Source organism: Poromitra crassiceps (genome assembly GCF_964638095.1).
Source record: "Poromitra crassiceps genome assembly, chromosome: 9".
Classification (NCBI taxonomy): Eukaryota; Metazoa; Chordata; class Actinopteri; order Beryciformes; family Melamphaidae; genus Poromitra; species Poromitra crassiceps.
The window spans coordinates 35045332-35062726 of record NC_139630.1 but is presented as its reverse complement, the minus strand read 5'-3'; positions in this window follow the sequence as shown (position 1 = coordinate 35062726).

Genomic DNA, 17395 nt, shown 5'->3' with positions numbered 1-17395 from the left:
TGTTTTGTAATCAATTGCAAAATAAACAAAATACATCGTTAATGGCAATAATTGCTAGTTTCAGCCATAGCGAAAGCATGTATCCCAAGGAGGAGGATCACAAGGAGACACAACACACACACATACACACACACACGCTAAGCTTAGTGGCTGAGGTGACAGATGTAGTCTATGTAAATCAGTGGGTGCAGCAGCTACTGCAGCTACTGTGTCTGAGTCACTGAAGTAGGTTTTATGTGGTCTGATTCACAGTGAACATTGATGTTCAGCAAACCATCATAAATGGTCACAGCTGTGGACCCCTGTGTCGCGCTCGTGCGTGTGTGTGTGTGTGTGTGTGTGTGTGTGTGTGTGTGTGTGTGTGTGTGTGTGTGTGTGTGTGTGTTCTGGACTGGCATTGCCTGGTGTGTGTTCTTCCTCTGCTGATCTCTGTGTTCTGTGCTCATCCTTCATCGCAGTGTAAAAGCAGGCCAGTGCTGGAGAGCGCGCTCCCTGGTAACTATATATGGCAGGAGTCAATCTCTCTCTCTCTCTGTCATCCCCCAGCTTCTCTCCCTTGTTCTTTTGTCCTCTCTCATTTTCATCTTCTCTCTTTCTCCGTCTCTCTGTCTGATTGATCTTCCAGGAAAAGTGAATGTATGCATCAGCAGTTATTCCATGCAAGGTAAGATCGTATACTCAGCAATGGGAAAGGAATCAGTTCTAAGGAGGAGGCGTTTTCATTTGGTTTCATCTCTGATTGAGTGCTACAGTAAAGGTCAAGGGAGCATAATTGAAGGGTTTAATAAAACGTTATCCAAAAACAAATGGCAAACAAATTATTTCCTAATGTTCATTTCTCTGAATTGACAACAAAAAAGAAAAAGATGATAGTGTTTAATCTTTTTAAATTCAGTGATGGAGGCTGACTAGTATTAGGTCATTTTCACACTAAGAATGATTGCTTTTGTTCCGTGCCTGAGAACGATTCACCCCCTCCCCTCTCTCCCGCCGCCGGTCAGCTTTCACATTACTAATGTTGTTCCGTTTCCCGGGAACACTTGCGTTTATCTACAAAATCCCATAGGTGGCGGTATGCACCTAGTTGGTTTGCGATCCGCCAATAAACTCAAAGAAGAAGAAGAGTAGGCTACACTTGCCAAGTGAATGACCAAAGTTATCATATGGATTGGAGTTTTGTGACCAACAAGAGGCAAATACAAGTTAGTGTGTTGTTTTCTATACTGTGATGAACTCCTACTCAAATGTATAGTGTAAAAGCGGGTTGTGTTGCTAATAGCGAGTAGCCATTAGCATTTGATATACATTTGGGTTGGCTAATATATAGAAAACAATACATAAACTCACATTTATCAGCCCTTTGAGACAGGAGAAGAAGTGATACAAATAGACAAAATTAGCTTCTTGACAATTTCAACAGCGTCAGCAGCTTTGACATTAGTTGCATCTCCTAAAATGCCTCAATGCATCTGAACGAGACATCCTGTACAACCAAAAATATGTGTTAAAATATCAAAATATGCACCAAATAAAACTCGCCCGTCAAAAATTAGGGGGAGATTGAATCGACGTTTTTTTACCCGAGAGCCAAATGTAATTACTGCGCTCCCTCCCGTATGACGAAAGAGCTCAAAACAGTAACTTTTGACAAAAAAGTGCAATTTCCTCCCTGGGTCATGGCATATGGACTCGCTGTCCCTTTATTGGACTTCAATTAATAAGCTTTCCGACGTGCAGATCAGATCCAGTGATCATCATCATCGCACACAAACGCTTCCATTCCGTACGGTGACACGGTGCACGCCGGCCACGGCTGAAAAGGTCACCTACCCTCTGTGTTTAATTAGCACCAGATATATATACTCAATTCCTCTTCATTTTCCCTCCACTGGTTTCCTGCCATTTCCCCGCTCATGAGTTATGTTAGGCTGAGATCACATTCTCCAATGGAAGAGAATGTGTTGCTCGCTGCATGCTTACGTTGCAGACGCAGCAGCTGGATGTCATGGATTTTTTTAAATGTGTCGATTAATACATGAACTAACAGGAATGACGCTTTGCCCTGGGTTACGCCTGGGTTACGCCTGGGTTACGCCTGGGGTTAACCCTGGGTTATGCCTGGGTTACGCCTGGGTTACGCCTGGGTTACGCCCGCTCTCGGCCACGTTTCTGTGTGATGAAAACATTTCCTAAATGAATCGAGAGCGGCAGTTTCAATACTACAATCGGCAAACAAATGTAATCATTTCATTTCGACGCGTTTTCATCTCAATATGTTTGAACAAGATCCTCGCATATTAGAAGCCTGCATATATTTTTGCAGCAGCATTGGCTAGATAGATACAGTAGCTGTGATCCCTGCAGTGGGAGTGGGATTAAGGCTTCTACTGTTGCCATTTTTAGATCCCTCTATCATAATATTATGGACTAATTGTCTAATCTGTTGGTAATTTGGGGATGTGTAGACCAGATTATGATTTAATCTCTACCTACAGGGTCTCACACATATGATGGTAAGTCAACAGCTGCCAATGAAATTGTGGTTTTCGATTCATTTCAGGCTCTGGGATGCACTATGCTGCTATTCACACCTGGTATCTGTCATTGATGTACAAAAAAAGAACCAAGGGCGTCGTCAAGCACCGTTAGCGTAAATGAACTCCGAGCACCATCATTCATAGCGCCTCTCTGACACATGGCGTCTGTTAGACAGTCGCTGCTCCTTCGGGCCACACTGGCCCGTGCCAACTTGATGACTTTGTAGCCACATTTAAAACTTTTCAGAATCCCTGGCAAATTTACATCTCAAAAGCAACTAGCGACAAATTGACCTACTTTTGTTTGACACCACGCGGGACATCGACTCACAAGTCAAGTTTCTAAACGCTTCGCTCAACTAGAGACTGAGGACAATCTCCCAGCTTTCATCGTTGAGACTGGGTGGAAACAATTAAGAGGGAAAAGAAAATGCATTGCAGAACCAATCCAAAGTCTTTAGGGTGACCCTATTAGGCCACAGAGGATAGGGGGGGGGGGGGTTGTGGTTAACAGGGCGTGTCCTTGACAAAATGTAAGGGGCATAGGTTTGTTAGCGGCTGTACTCGCCGCCGTTCAAGCAACTATCCTGCATTTAGAAAATCCCCAGACGATTGGTAGGCGAGAGATCTCCAATTGTCTGGCATCGCGAGACAACGTTAATGTGTTTACTCCCAAAGCATTTGGCAACAGATCTGCACAGCTGATGCCGACCGGCGCTACTCGCTTGTAAAAGAGGTCTAATGATACAAATAAATAAATAAACAAATAAAATCCCCCCGTTAAATACCGTCTGGTACACACGAAGTTGAGCCGCAGCAGCCTTGCCACTGCCCTGTATGCACAAATGTCTGACACCAGGGAGGAGAGCAATCAAGATGGCGCAGTGCTTCGTGCCAGATTGCTCCCATACGTCCCGACTCAGCTGTACATGTGACACGTTTCCTAGTACGGACAAAGGGAAAAGACAGCTAATGGATAGAGGCGTATTTATTGATGGAAATGTATAACAGCCCGCTGGAGCTCAGCTCCGTGCGTCGGGGGGGGAATGTGGCAGCGCTGCTGACATCACCGGCGCACCGACAGGCTTTGTAGTTTTGGATAAATCTCAATGAAAAAGCACGGCACTGCATTTTAAATGCCACCAGATCCTCTGACACACTGAGGTAAGGATGGCTTTCACAGGAAACGCAGGTGTAACTGCACCTCATGGTGTGTGTGTGTGTGTCATATGAAATGCAGGTGTAACTGCACCTCATGGTGTGTGTGTGTGTGTGTGTCATATGAAATGCAGGTGTAACTGCACCTCATGGTGTGTGTGTGTGTCATATGAAATGCAGGTGTAACTGCACCTCATGGTGTGTGTGTGTGTGTGTCATATGAAATGCAGGTGTAACTGCACCTCATGGTGTGTGTGTGTGTGTGTCATATGAAACGCAGGTGTAACTGCACCTCATGGGGTGTGTGTGTGTCATATGAAATGCAGGTGTAACTGCACCTCATGGGGTGTGTGTGTCATATGAAATGCAGGTGTAACTGCACCTCATGGTGTGTGTGTGTGTCATATGAAATGCAGGTGTAACTGCACCTCATGGTGTGTGTGTGTGTCATATGAAATGCAGGTGTAACTGCACCTCATGGTGTGTGTGTGTCATATGAAATGCAGGTGTAACTGCACCTCATGGTGTGTGTGTGTGTGTGTGTGTGTGTCATATGAAATGCAGGTGTAACTGCACCTCATGGTGTGTGTGTGTCATATGAAACGCAGGTGTAACTGCACCTCATGGTGTGTGTGTGTGTCATATGAAATGCAGGTGTAACTGCACCTCATGGTGTGTGTTGTGTCATATGAAACGTAGGTGTAACTGCACCTCATGGTGTGTGTGTGTGTCATATGAAATGCAGGTGTAACTGCACCTCATGGTGTGTGTGTGTGTCATATGAAATGCAGGTGTAACTGCACGGTGGCTCAGTGGTAGAGCTGTCGCCTCACAGTCAGAAGGTCCTGAGTTCGATTCTCGCCTGGGACACTGTGGGCGCTGTGGTTGTGTTCCCCCCCATATCTTCAGTGCCTACTGCCCAGGTGGGGTATCTCGTCGTAAGGGCCTTTCTGTCTGTGTGGAGTTTGCATGTTCTCCCCGTGCTCCCCCAGGGGGGTTCCTCCGTATATAACCCCCCCCACTAAAAACATGCAGAAGATCAAATCGTCATCGTCATCCGACCAGTGACGACAACATCCGAAGTCGGTCCCCGGGCGCTGTACGAGAAAGCGACCACTGCTCCTGGCCTGCCCCAGGAGGAAAGGACAAAGCCAGGATGGGTTAAATGCAGAGGACAAATTTCACCGGCCACCGTCAGCATGTGTGTGTTGTGGCCCTCCGTGCATGTGTTGTAGTGTGTTGTGTGACAATAAAGACGGGCTGCCGTCTGAAAATCGTTTAATCGTTAAAAAATCGTTTACCTCATGGTGTGTGTGTGTGTCATATGAAACGCAGGTGTAACTGCACCTCATGGTGTGTGTGTGTGTGTGTGTGTGTGTGTGTGTGTCATATGAAATGCAGGTGTAACTGCACCTCATGGTGTGTGTGTGTGTGTGTGTCATATGAAATGCAGGTGTAACTGCACCTCATGGTGTGTGTGTGTGTCATATGAAATGCAGGTGTAACTGCACCTCATGGTGTGTGTGTGTGTCATATGAAATGCAGGTGTAACTGCACCTCATGGTGTGTGTGTGTGTCATATGAAATGGGCAAAGCGTTTGAATGCAAACAGCTGGGGACAAAGTGACATCTTTCTCTCCCCATATTCTACAATAAAAAATCTAAAGCTTTCTCTTCAAAAACAAGTGAATAAAGAAAGAAAATCGGACATACCCGCTTTCAGATTTGATTGCATTAATGACGTGTGTCCTCTGTTTCTTTGAGTGGCGTTTGAACTGATGATCTTATCGAGAGCAGAAGAATCTGAACTGATTTGCTGTCAACTCAACAGCCTCAATTGCTCAACACAAGGTCAACATATGGAACACATGTTTTCCACCAGCGAGAGACACTTTCTCGTGAGCATCTGTTAGTGTTTTAGGCATCAGTTGGAGCCTGCCATGAGCAACAGCTGCCAGTCGGACCAGACGTTTATGGGATGGGAGGACAGCGTTGACCCGGTTCCAAGAGAGGACCTGGTCCTCGTGCAGGAGGAAAGTCTGCGTCGGGAATGAAAGATCGGGTCATAGGAAAAAGAATGGACCCCCGAAATGACTGTGGTGTACGTTTTTCATCAGTTTAGAGTTGCTCGATACAATAGATTCATCAACAGAAAGATCGAGAAGAGAGTAACTTCCTCTTTTTTTTAAATCACTGCCAACAATCATACCAACTACTATCATACCGTACATAGACCATAGAGACTAAGCACTGCCTGCATCAGCATGATCAGCAACTAAAACCAATAAATTATTACAAATATATGCTTATTTGACCAATTATGTCCAAACTGCTGAGGCAAGACGGTGAAGGGGTGTGTGTGTGTGTGTGTGTGTGAGAGAGAGAGAGACAGCCAGAGAGAGAGAGAGAGAGAGAGAGAGAGAGAGAGAGAGAGAGAGAGAGAGAGAGAGGGAGTGTGGGGGGCAGCTGCTATAATACAGTGCATATTCACATAGCATATACCACAGCCAAGAGCCAGCTTTGGGTCAATAATGCTGGAATGAAGAAAACCCAACAGCAACACTGGCAACATGTAGAGTCTAGACTACATGTAGAGTCTAGACTACATGTAGCATCTAGACTACATGTAGCGTCTAGACTAGTAGACGCTACTACATGTAGTCTAGACTCTACATGTAGTCAAGACTCTACATGTTGTCTAGACTCTACATGTAGTCTAGACTCTACATGTAGTAGCGTCTAGACTACATGTAGCGTCTAGACTACATGTAGAGTCTAGAGACTACATGTAGTCTAGACGCTACATGTAGAGTCTAGACTACATGTAGAGTCTAGAGACTACATGTAGTCTAGACGCTACATGTAGTCTAGACGCTACTACATGTAGAGTCTAGACTACATGTAGAGTCTAGACAACATGTAGAGTCTAGACTACATGTAGAGTCTAGACTACATGTAGAGTCTAGTAGAGTCTAGACTACATGTAGAGTCTAGACAACATGTAGAGTCTAGACTACATGTAGAGTCTAGACAACATGTAGAGTCTAGACAACATGTAGAGTCTAGACTACATGTAGAGCCTAGACAACATGTGTAGAGTCTAGACTACATGTAGAGTCTAGACTACATGTAGAGTCTAGACTACATGTGTAGAGTCTAAACTACATGTAGAGTCTAGACTACATGTAGAGTCTAGACTACATGTGTAGAGTCTAGACTACATGTAGAGTCTAGACTACATGTAGAGTCTAGACTACATGTAGAGTCTAGACAACATGTAGAGTCTAGACTACATGTGTAGAGTCTAGACTACATGTAGAGTCTAGACTACATGTAGAGTCTAGACTACATGTAGAGTCTAGACAACATGTAGAGTCTAGACTACAGTATGACTTTCTCTCACCCAGTAGGGAAGAGGAGCTGTTTTCCAAATCTATTCAGACAGCAGTGGAGGCTAACAGAACAATAATATAACCACTACAGATGGAAATACATAATTGTCCTACAAAATACACCAAAATAACACCATCGTGATTTTTTTGATGTATTTTTGTATTTTTTTAATATTTATTAGAACCAAAACTGAGACCAAAACACGAGTAAACATGGAAAACTAATATTACAACCAATCGCCAACCTATAGGGCAAACAATGCTGCTGTATATTAAAGTATTGATGAGCACCAGGGGCTCTGTCCACAGCACAGCAGCTGCCCAGCAGGGGCTTGGCTATCACTGTCCACAGCCTCTGACTGAACAAAAGACCCAGGCTGCCAGAGCTGCACAGTGGAAATTCACAAGGCTTCTCTCTCAAATCCCCCAATTCCACCGAAAACCAAATGAAAACACACAGATTGCTTCACCATATTACCAACCGCACAAAAGCAATAAGTGGGAGAGACTTACAGTATGCTCAGTAATACCTGCCAGTATACCTGTGCGTTCCATCCTGAAGAACACTTTATCCCCATAATCTCCCCGTAAAAGAACCCTTAGCCTTCCAAAAGAGTGCAACAGTTGGTGTAGTATATAAAAGAGTACAAAAGTTGGTGTAACATGGGTGAAACGTCGACGGATGTGCATTTTAATATCAGCGAGAGCGACATGCGAGTGTGAGATCTCATAACGTGCTGTTCTAGCTGTGATTGACTGTTATCAAATGAGAAAAGGCTGTGTTATTGAAGGTAAGGATCTGTTATCAAATGAGAAAAGGCTGTGTTATTGAAGGTAAGGATCCCTGATGTGAGGAACATGTTTCTCTCTCTGAAACGTGAGCGAGTCACTCTGAGCTACTGGAGGCTTGATAGAGAATGAGGTCAAACGCACAGTGGGCGCTTGCTTACAGCAGCAGGGTGGATACCCTCAGGCTGTTCCGTGGATTTATCTTATTCTATTTTGTTGTATTTTTTAAGAAAGTTTGCCTTCTAATGGTCACTACTTCAAATGATAAGTGAAATATTAGCAAGCTTTCTGCAGTTAGACCCACCCTAGAAGACTCTCCAGGTGTGGAGAAGCACCCGTTTCCTCTGGCTGTTGAAGTCCTGCAACATCCTGATATTCTGAATCTACTGTGTCGTGAACTAGCGTGTTCATTATTCTCCTGAAAATGTCCTCTCCAATGTACTCACCAAGGGGAGAGAAGGGGGGCCGGGGAATGAAATTCAGATTATTATTATTTTCTTTACCATTTTCTCCCTCCTCTATTCAGTCTCAAAGGGATCTAGTGCCAATTAAAAATGTTATTGTGGCCGCTCCGCTCTGTGGCGGGATGGCTGCTTTGTGGGCAGAGAGATGGCAAATGCATTAGTCGGCCTTTTTTTGGTATCCTGCAAAGAAAGCAACCTGATGAAAGGTGGTTCAGAGTCAGACTGCACTTTTGTTTCATAGTTTATTATGAATATCTCAGAAGATGCAAGAAAAAACCAGTCACAGCAGATGGGAAAACTCCATCATATACTGTAAGAGGTGCAGGCTCAGCCATCGATGCCATCTCTCTCACACACACACACACACACACGGGTACACGCACACAAGCGCGCACACACACACACACACACAAACACACGCTCGCCACACGCAGACACAGACATGCATGCACACATAAAAAAACGCACAAACATTTTCAATTTGCAATCAGACGCAGCTTGGTGAACTCTCCGTGTCCTCCTCCACTGTCCCTTGTATTTGGCATCAAAGTTCCGCCCCTGCATAAAAGCCAAATTCTCTCTGACACAGTGGAGATTGCTCTGTCGAAAATCCAATCTGCCAAAAGCCATCTCAAGTGCTGATGAATTACTGCGGCGTATAGGAGAAAACAATGACATGTCAATTGTGCACCAATTGGCTCCGCCGAGGGACAAGCGAGCGCATAAGGGACCCGAGTAAGTCGCAACACGGCAGTGCATCCTGCTAGTCTGAACGGATCCACATTGGGGAACGTTAAGATGGCTGCACGGAATAACTGATATGGTTGTCATGGCGATGACCTTTGGCTTGGTGTGAGAACCAGTTGTGGCAATCCAGAAATTGTTTGCTACCAGCGGAATAGCCGTCCCTGTGTGACCGGCGGCCATTTATAGTCAAGGCCTCGCTCACAGAGTTGGCATGCAGCCTCTCCTCTCTCTCCCCAGACGGGTTTTTATAGTCCACTTCCCTGGTTGATTCCAACTCCGCTCACCTGTGTGCTCATCCACTCTGGAGCTCTCCATGGTGCTGAACCTGTGTCGAGTCATTTTGGCCACTAATTAGTAAGTAAGTAAGTAAAACTTAATTTGTATAGCACCCTTCTCAGCACGGATGCACAGAGTGCTTCACAGTGGTTTAAAGTCAAAATATAAAATCCAACAAAATATAAAATGCAGCAAAAAGGGCATAAAGATAATACACAACATACAGACTCAGAAGTTCGGAGCACAAAATCAACAGTTCCATCTACAAAAGTCCAAACGCCTGTCTGAAAAGGTGGGTCTTCAGCTGCCCCTTGAAGATCTCCACAGAAGCAGAGGTCCTGGTGGAGCTCATTCCAGAGCTTTGGGGCGACCAATTAATTAGACATTTTTGCCCATTTAGTCGGCCCCAATTAGCCAATTCCAAAATCTGGCTCCGTTAGGTCACCTGCAGGGGGCGCTCTTTGCACTTCCTGAAAGATTCAGCGCGATCGCACGACTATGTTCTTTTAATTGAAAACAAACTTTGTGATGAGTGTTGTTGACATTCACAGACTTTCTTCATCCTCTTCATGGTTTCCCTCGTTCACCATCTCCTTCTCTCCCATCACACGTTCCCTCTCCGCCTCTCTCATCAACCCCCTCAGCCTTTCCGTCAAATCGCCCAAAACAGGTTGCTGCAAAGTTAATGAGTGTGTCGTCGCCCACATAAAATGCAAGCTGAAGACAGAGAAACAGAGACAGAGCCACATGAAAATACGCTGCTTAATTGACACGGTTATGCACCGTGCTGCTGGGAGCCGAGGCAATTGAAGCATGGAACATTTATCCCACAGCTGTGTCAACTTAGATGACTGTTTAGGCTACTCTGTCTCCACAAATGCACTGCTCATATTGGACGTGTTTTTATAGACTATGTTCAGCATTGTGTTGTGGCATCTAGCCTGGGTAAAACCAGCCTCATTCTGTTTCTCTCTACCTGTCAGTCTGGACTTTAGGCAGTCCACACTCATTTCAGCGGGTGGGAGTACTTGCCTTGACAGACAACTCCTTCGGCCAATCAGCGTCAGATCCAGTCCAATCCAAATCCGCTCGGAAGAACGGTGAAAACGTCTTTTCCGCCGAGAATCTCCGCTGGTACATACACTCCTGTTCTTGTTTAATTGTTGTTATTGGGTCTATTTCTGTAATAACTGCACTTACGTTGGCATTATTGCTCATTGCTTCACTTCGAGAGCAGCCATTATTCTTTTGCCAGCAGCCTACATCTACTGTACACACACACTACACTACATACATCACTGCTAATACAAGTTGAAGTATTGTAGTGAAGTCTCATACAAATATTTTGTCATGCATCACCATACAGTTGCATTACTACAGTATATCACAGTACTCCAGGCAAACTAAGAGATGATGAACGCACCATGACATGAGACGTACCTCATGTCATAATGTGACAGCATCTTAATTCATTTGCATATAAGAAGAGGATTATGGGAGAATTACAGTTACCATGTGAAGATTTACAGTTAAAGTTAAAGGAACACTGTTGATTTTCAACCAGCTTTGTACTTTGTACTGTATCATTTCAAAATCAGCAGTCTATCAGAAAACTGTTAACAGTTTTTCAGTCATTCATTTAGTTGGGCAGTTATTGAGAGTTGATTTGAGTAAGGTTGTGGACCAGTGATGTCATTTGTGCATGAATGACATCACTGGTGCACACCTTAACTTCAATCAACTCAATAACTGCCAAACTAAACGGATAACTTCAAAACTGTTGACAGTTTTCTGATATACTGCTGATTTTGAAATGATACAAAGCTGGTTGAAAATCAGCGGAGTGTTCCTTTAAGTTTTCACAACGACTGAACTATTTTCTAGTTATTACGGCTCAATTTTTTACCACAGACTGATGAAGTTTGATAGCGCCCAGGTGTAAAGGAGTGAAGTGTCTGACTAACTGCCAGCTGTGCTGTGGTTAAAAAAAATCGACTCTGTCCAATGGTCCAAGAAATTCAATAGCAAGCGACAGTCGACTGTTGACTACAAACACAGGTTGGGCCTTTACACATTTCAGTCTCGTGCAACGTCTGCACACAATGTGCACATGGTTGGGACAGGCATCGCCATGATAACATTATTAAAACGCCACGGTTGCTATCTTAGCTGAGCTAACGGGAGATGATGTGCCATGAAGGGCCCTCCCTACACTATTCAACTTCTGTGACAAGAGCCAGCGTGCCCCTGGTAAACACTCCAACCTTATAAATAGAAAGGCCTCCTTTCAAAAGGATCTGTTTTTGCCGTTACATTTCATTAAAAATGGAGGAGAGAGATGGGTCATCGGGAGTTGGTGGTTTTTCCAGGGCAACATATTCAATATCAGCGGGAGAAATGTAAACGAGGAAAGACTCACAGAGGAGCGATGACGAAGGAAACCCAACCTGGAGATCATGTGACCTGCCTGGTTCAGAAGAGTGGACTCATATATCATATATCATATTTCATACTACAAAGGTAGAGCGCCGACGTGTCCAGGTTGCCTAACAATCAGCCACGTTCGTTCACATGGCTGCATGGATCCATTGAAAAACATCTCCACCATGAGAGTGGTTGAACAGCCAGGAGGAGGTGTGTTTTTAGGCCCCTGCCCTGGAAACGCTCATTAAATAGTGATGGGTCCCCTGTGCTGTGCTGTGCTGTGTTGTGCCGTGCCGTGCCAGGCCAGGCTGAGTTGGGCTGCACACAGCTTTAATGCAGGGTCAGGTAGAGTGCACAGTGCAGTGCTGCTCTTCAGTTCAGTTACTGGACCGGTTCAACGTCGGTACACATGAGCCTCACTTTCCCCCGCAGCACGCACACACACGCACACACACACACACACACACACACACACACACACACATCTGAATAAAACACACACGAGAAGACGTTTAACACGAACAAACACATACGCACGCTCACCTCACTTTACCCCGCAGCATGCACATGCACACACACACACACACACACACACACACACACATCTGAATAAAACACACACGAGAAGACGTTTAACACGAACAAACACATACGCACGCTCACCTCACTTTAAGCCCTCCCTGTGTCGTCTCCAAGGACTGGGTTCACATCACGGTCACTGAGCGTTTTGAAGCATCACAAAAACACACACTCTCATCTTTTTTTTTGTGTGTGTGTTGTGTCTGTGTTGGTGAGTGTGTGTGTGTCTGTGAGCATGTGTGTCTGTGTTGGTGAGTGTGTGTGTCTGTGTTGGTGAGCGTGTGTGTCTGTGTGTTTTATTTTTGCTCCAAGTTAAATGTTTTATGGTCACTCACGATTCCGTAGGTCACGGCCCGGGTTAGCTTGGTTCCAGCATTTAAACTCGTTATACAGTGTGAGGTTTTTTGAAATGTCTATGGAGAATATGAATGGGGAAAGTCACTTCCGGGGGGCAAGAAATGTCAGGTGACTGTTGTGTGAGATGGTTTTGTGAAGCACTGGGCTGTCAGGGATCTCACACACACGCCTTTTCCTTTATTTTTTTTCCTCCCCAGTTTACAATGGAAAAGATATGAAAAAGCATGAAACAGTGCATTTCCCCCTGCATAGTGCATCATGTGTTTCTGTGTAGTTAGTCATAACACATCTGCTGGAGCCATACTTCTCACACTGAAATACTGTATCAGATTTCCTCTCTTCTGATGGGTGTGTTTTGGTAATAAGATATTTGGTTATTTTGAGTTCAATCTATAGGCTTCAAAAACTCCCCTCCCCAACGCCCAGATGTCTGCCGGCCGGCTGCGATCCTGCAGCATCAACAAGTTTCTCCCATTTCCCCCCGGTGTGTTTCTCTGGTGTGTTTCTCTGCACTAAATGCATCTCCAGAGCAGCAGCCGCCCCAGGGCCTCCAGCGTGGCATCTTGCACACTCAACATATAACCGGCAGAGAAGTGAATCAGTCGAGTGATGAATGACTTCACACACTGTGGACTCAGCAAATGTTAAATATTCTCATTAGCTGGTTGAGAGATCACACTCGCTACCGTACCGCCCATAACCGCCGGAGCCCCGCGGCAGCTCCAGACAACCCCCCCCACCACCACCACCACCGGCGAGTCGACACCACTCCACCACGCGTGCTTTCTTCTCATCCTCCCGTCATCGCCCGTCTCTTTTTTCCCCCTGCCTCCGTCCGTCGGGGGGGCGGGGCTGCAGGGCTGGAGAGCGATAGCCTACACCGACACCGTGTGTCATCGAGCTATGTCATACATGTCTCTGTCAAAGCAGAAGCAGCAGGGGCATCTGCCACGGACGGACACCCGATCCGCCCAAACTGCTGCTCCCCTTTGGGGGGGCGCCTGATCCTGGATGTTAGCACGCACCTAAAGAATCGAGATTAACTGAGCCAGCTGTCTGCGAGTGGTGGAACTCCTGTGGGGTGCATGCCGTATCCGTTTCAACGAGCTCACTACAGCGGATAATTCGAAAGCGCCCCGTTCCCGAAAACAACGGTTGCAAATGGCAGCGTTCCACCGTACTGTGCTGCTCTCACCTTTTAGTTGTTGCGCCTCCTCGGGGCTCTTTCTGCACCCCGCCCTTAAAGGAACACTCCGCCCATTTTCAACCAGCTTTGTATCATTAGAACATCAGTAGTATATCAGAAAACTGTAAACGGTTTTGAAGTCTGTCATTTAATTTGACAGTTACTGAGTGTTAAAGTGTGGACCAGTGACATCACTGGTCCACACTAACTCAAACTAATAACTCATTAACTCAAATCAACTCTCAATAACCTATTGTACCTATAGTTTTCTGATATACTACTGATGTTCTAATGATACAAAGCTGGTTGAAAATCGGCAGAGTGTTCCTTTAACAGGGACACAGGCCACAGGTAACCAGACTGCACACAACACCCAGGCTGCTTCTGAGGGACAGAGAGTGCAGAGAGGAGTGCAGAGGCAGAGGTGACCAGCCTGCACACAACACCCAGGCTGCTTCTGAGGGACAGAGAGTGCAGAGAGGAGTGCAGAGGCAGAGGTAACCAGCCTGCACACAACACCCAGGCTGCTTCTGAGGGACAGAGAGTGCAGAGAGGAGTGCAGAGGCAGATGTAACCAGCTTGCACACAACACCCAGGCTGCTTCTGAGGCACAGAGAGTGCAGAGAAGAGTGCAGAGGCAGAGGTAACCAGCCTGCACACAACACCCAGGCTGCTTCTGAGGGACAGAGAGTGTAGAGAGGAGTGCAGAGGCAGAGGTAACCAGCCTGCACACAACACCCAGGCTGCTTCTGAGGGACAGAGAGTGCAGAGAGGAGTGCAGAGGCAGAGGTAACCAGCCTGCACACAACACCCAGGCTGCTTCTGAGGCACAGAGAGTGCAGAGAGGAGTGCAGAGGCAGAGGTAACCAGCCTGCACACAACACCCAGGCTGCTTCTGAGGGACAGAGTGTGCAGAGAGGAGTGCAGAGGCAGAGGTAACCAGCCTGCACACAACGCCCAGGCTGCTTCTGAGGGACAGAGAGTGCAGAGAGGAGTGCAGAGGCAGAGGTAACCAGCCTGCACACAACACCCAGGCTGCTTCTGAGGGACAGAGAGTGCAGAGAGGAGTGCAGAGGCAGAGGTAACCAGCCTGCACACAACACCCAGGCTGCTTCTGAGGGACAGAGAGTGCAGAGAGGAGTGCAGAGGCAGAGGTAACCAGCCTGCACACAACACCCAGGCTGCTTCTGAGGCACAGAGAGTGCAGAGAGGAGTGCAGAGGCAGAGGTAACCAGCCTGCACACAACACCCAGGCTGCTTCTGAGGCACAGAGAGTGCAGAGAGGAGTGCAGAGGCAGAGGTAACCAGCCTGCACACAACACCCAGGCTGCTTCTGAGGCACAGAGAGTGCAGAGAGGAGTGCAGAGGCAGAGGTAACCAGCCTGCACACAACACCCAGGCTGTTTCTGAGGCACAGAGAGTGCAGAGAGGAGTGCAGAGGCAGAGGTAACCAGCCTGCACACAACACCCAGGCTGTTTCTGAGGCACAGAGAGTGCAGAGAGGAGTGCAGAGGCAGAGGTAACCAGCCTGCACACAACACCCAGGCTGTTTCTGAGGCACAGAGAGTGCAGAGAGGGGTGCAGAGGCAGAGGTAACCAGCCTGCACACAACACCCAGGCTGTTTCTGAGGCACAGAGAGTGCAGAGAGGAGTGCAGAGGCAGAGGTAACCAGCCTGCACACAACACCCAGGCTGTTTCTGAGGCACAGAGAGTGCAGAGAGGAGTGCAGAGGCAGAGGTAACCAGCCTGCACACAACACCCAGGCTGCTTCTGAGGCACAGAGAGTGCAGAGAGGAGTGCAGAGGCAGAGGTAACCAGCCTGCACACAACACCCAGGCTGCTTCTGAGGCACAGAGAGTGCAGAGAGGAGTGCAGAGGCAGAGGTAACCAGCCTGCACACAACACCCAGGCTGTTTCTGAGGGACAGAGAGTGCAGAGAGGGGTGCAGAGGCAGAGGTGGCCATCTCTGGTTTCAGGATTCAGAGACTGCCGACAGCTCTGTGTCCCCCGGCGCAGGCCTCTGGGCCGTAACCGCGGTTACCCAGACAAACTAAGAGCTGTCACTCAAAGCCCTGCCGGCTCCGCAGACTCATAGGAGATGGAAAAACAGGATAGTTGAAGACGCTCGGGGTGTGTGCGTGCGTGTGTGTGTGCGTGTGTGTGTGTGTGTGTGCGTGCGTGTGCGTGCGTGTGTGTGTGTGTGTGTGCGTGTCTGTTTGTGCGTGTGTGTGTGCGTGCAGACTACCAGACAGATAAAGTGAAAGCAGTGTGACTGCAGACAGACAAAGTAGTGAGATATATCGTCAGTTACTCTTGGGACACGCGCACACACACACACACACACACACACACACACACACACACACACACACACAATACACAAAATCACAAACTGTTGATATTGAGTAGGATTTAAGGAAACTCCAGGCTACACGCTAGGCTAACTGTACACGGACATGCCGATAATGGCAAAATGCCACCATGAATTTTGCAGCTGTCTAAATCTCTCTTGACATTTTTATGCAAGCGTGCTCTTCCTTTGGCAAGCACTGCCATGCTTCTTTTGAGCAAGATAAAGTGGTGTGTGGAGTGGGTGTAATAAAACCAGGGGGGGGGGGGAGAGAAATGGCGGCGACGGAGATGAGTTTAATAACGTGAACGATTGGGTTCAATATCTGAGCAGACAACTATTGACAAATGAACGGCTGCACAGACGGGGCAGCGCGAGGGCAGACCAAGAACATTCGCTGAACCACGTTTTGAAATTGCAACGGTACGTGATGTTTTGATCTCTCTCCCTTGTTCTCCAGACACTCTCCTCACAAGCACAACTGTGAAATGGGGGGGAAAAAAATAAAATGATAAAAAAAACTGAATCCATTATTTATCCCTTCAGGATAACGCGCTCATATCTCTCAAAACTTTCCTTCTGAGGAACAGAAAAAGAAAATGCTAGCTGATGTTCCCAAAGGCATTTTTGTAAACTATATTATAGTCACTTTTGGGAGGGTTTGGTGCATCACAACTGGTGCGTGAAGGGTCCATGTAAGCCTGCAAGCGTCCGAGAAAAGTGACTAAAAAGCAGAAGACGCGAGACAAACAGGTTCTGGTGCAGAACAGCCCTGAGAGATAAAGCATAACGCGCGCCGCCGTAATGTCTGCGTATTGATGAATGGTCTCCAGCAGAAGAATAACAAATAAATTATTCAGATCTCTACCTTGGTGAAGTCAGAGGGTTTTTCTCTTTGTTCTACTCTCTGGCATTGATTTCTCCCAGTGGTGAGGAGCGGTAAGGCCTGAAGGTTACACACACACTCCCAGTGGTGAGGAGCGGTAAGGCCTGAAGGTTACACTCACACTATGTAGATAAATGACTCCTGCGCTCTGCAGTTTGATCCAAATGAAGCAATGATGTAGCTCACTGGCCCGCACCCATATTGAAGTCAAGTGTGTGATAGTAGAATGTGCTCTCAGTGAGTGAGCGA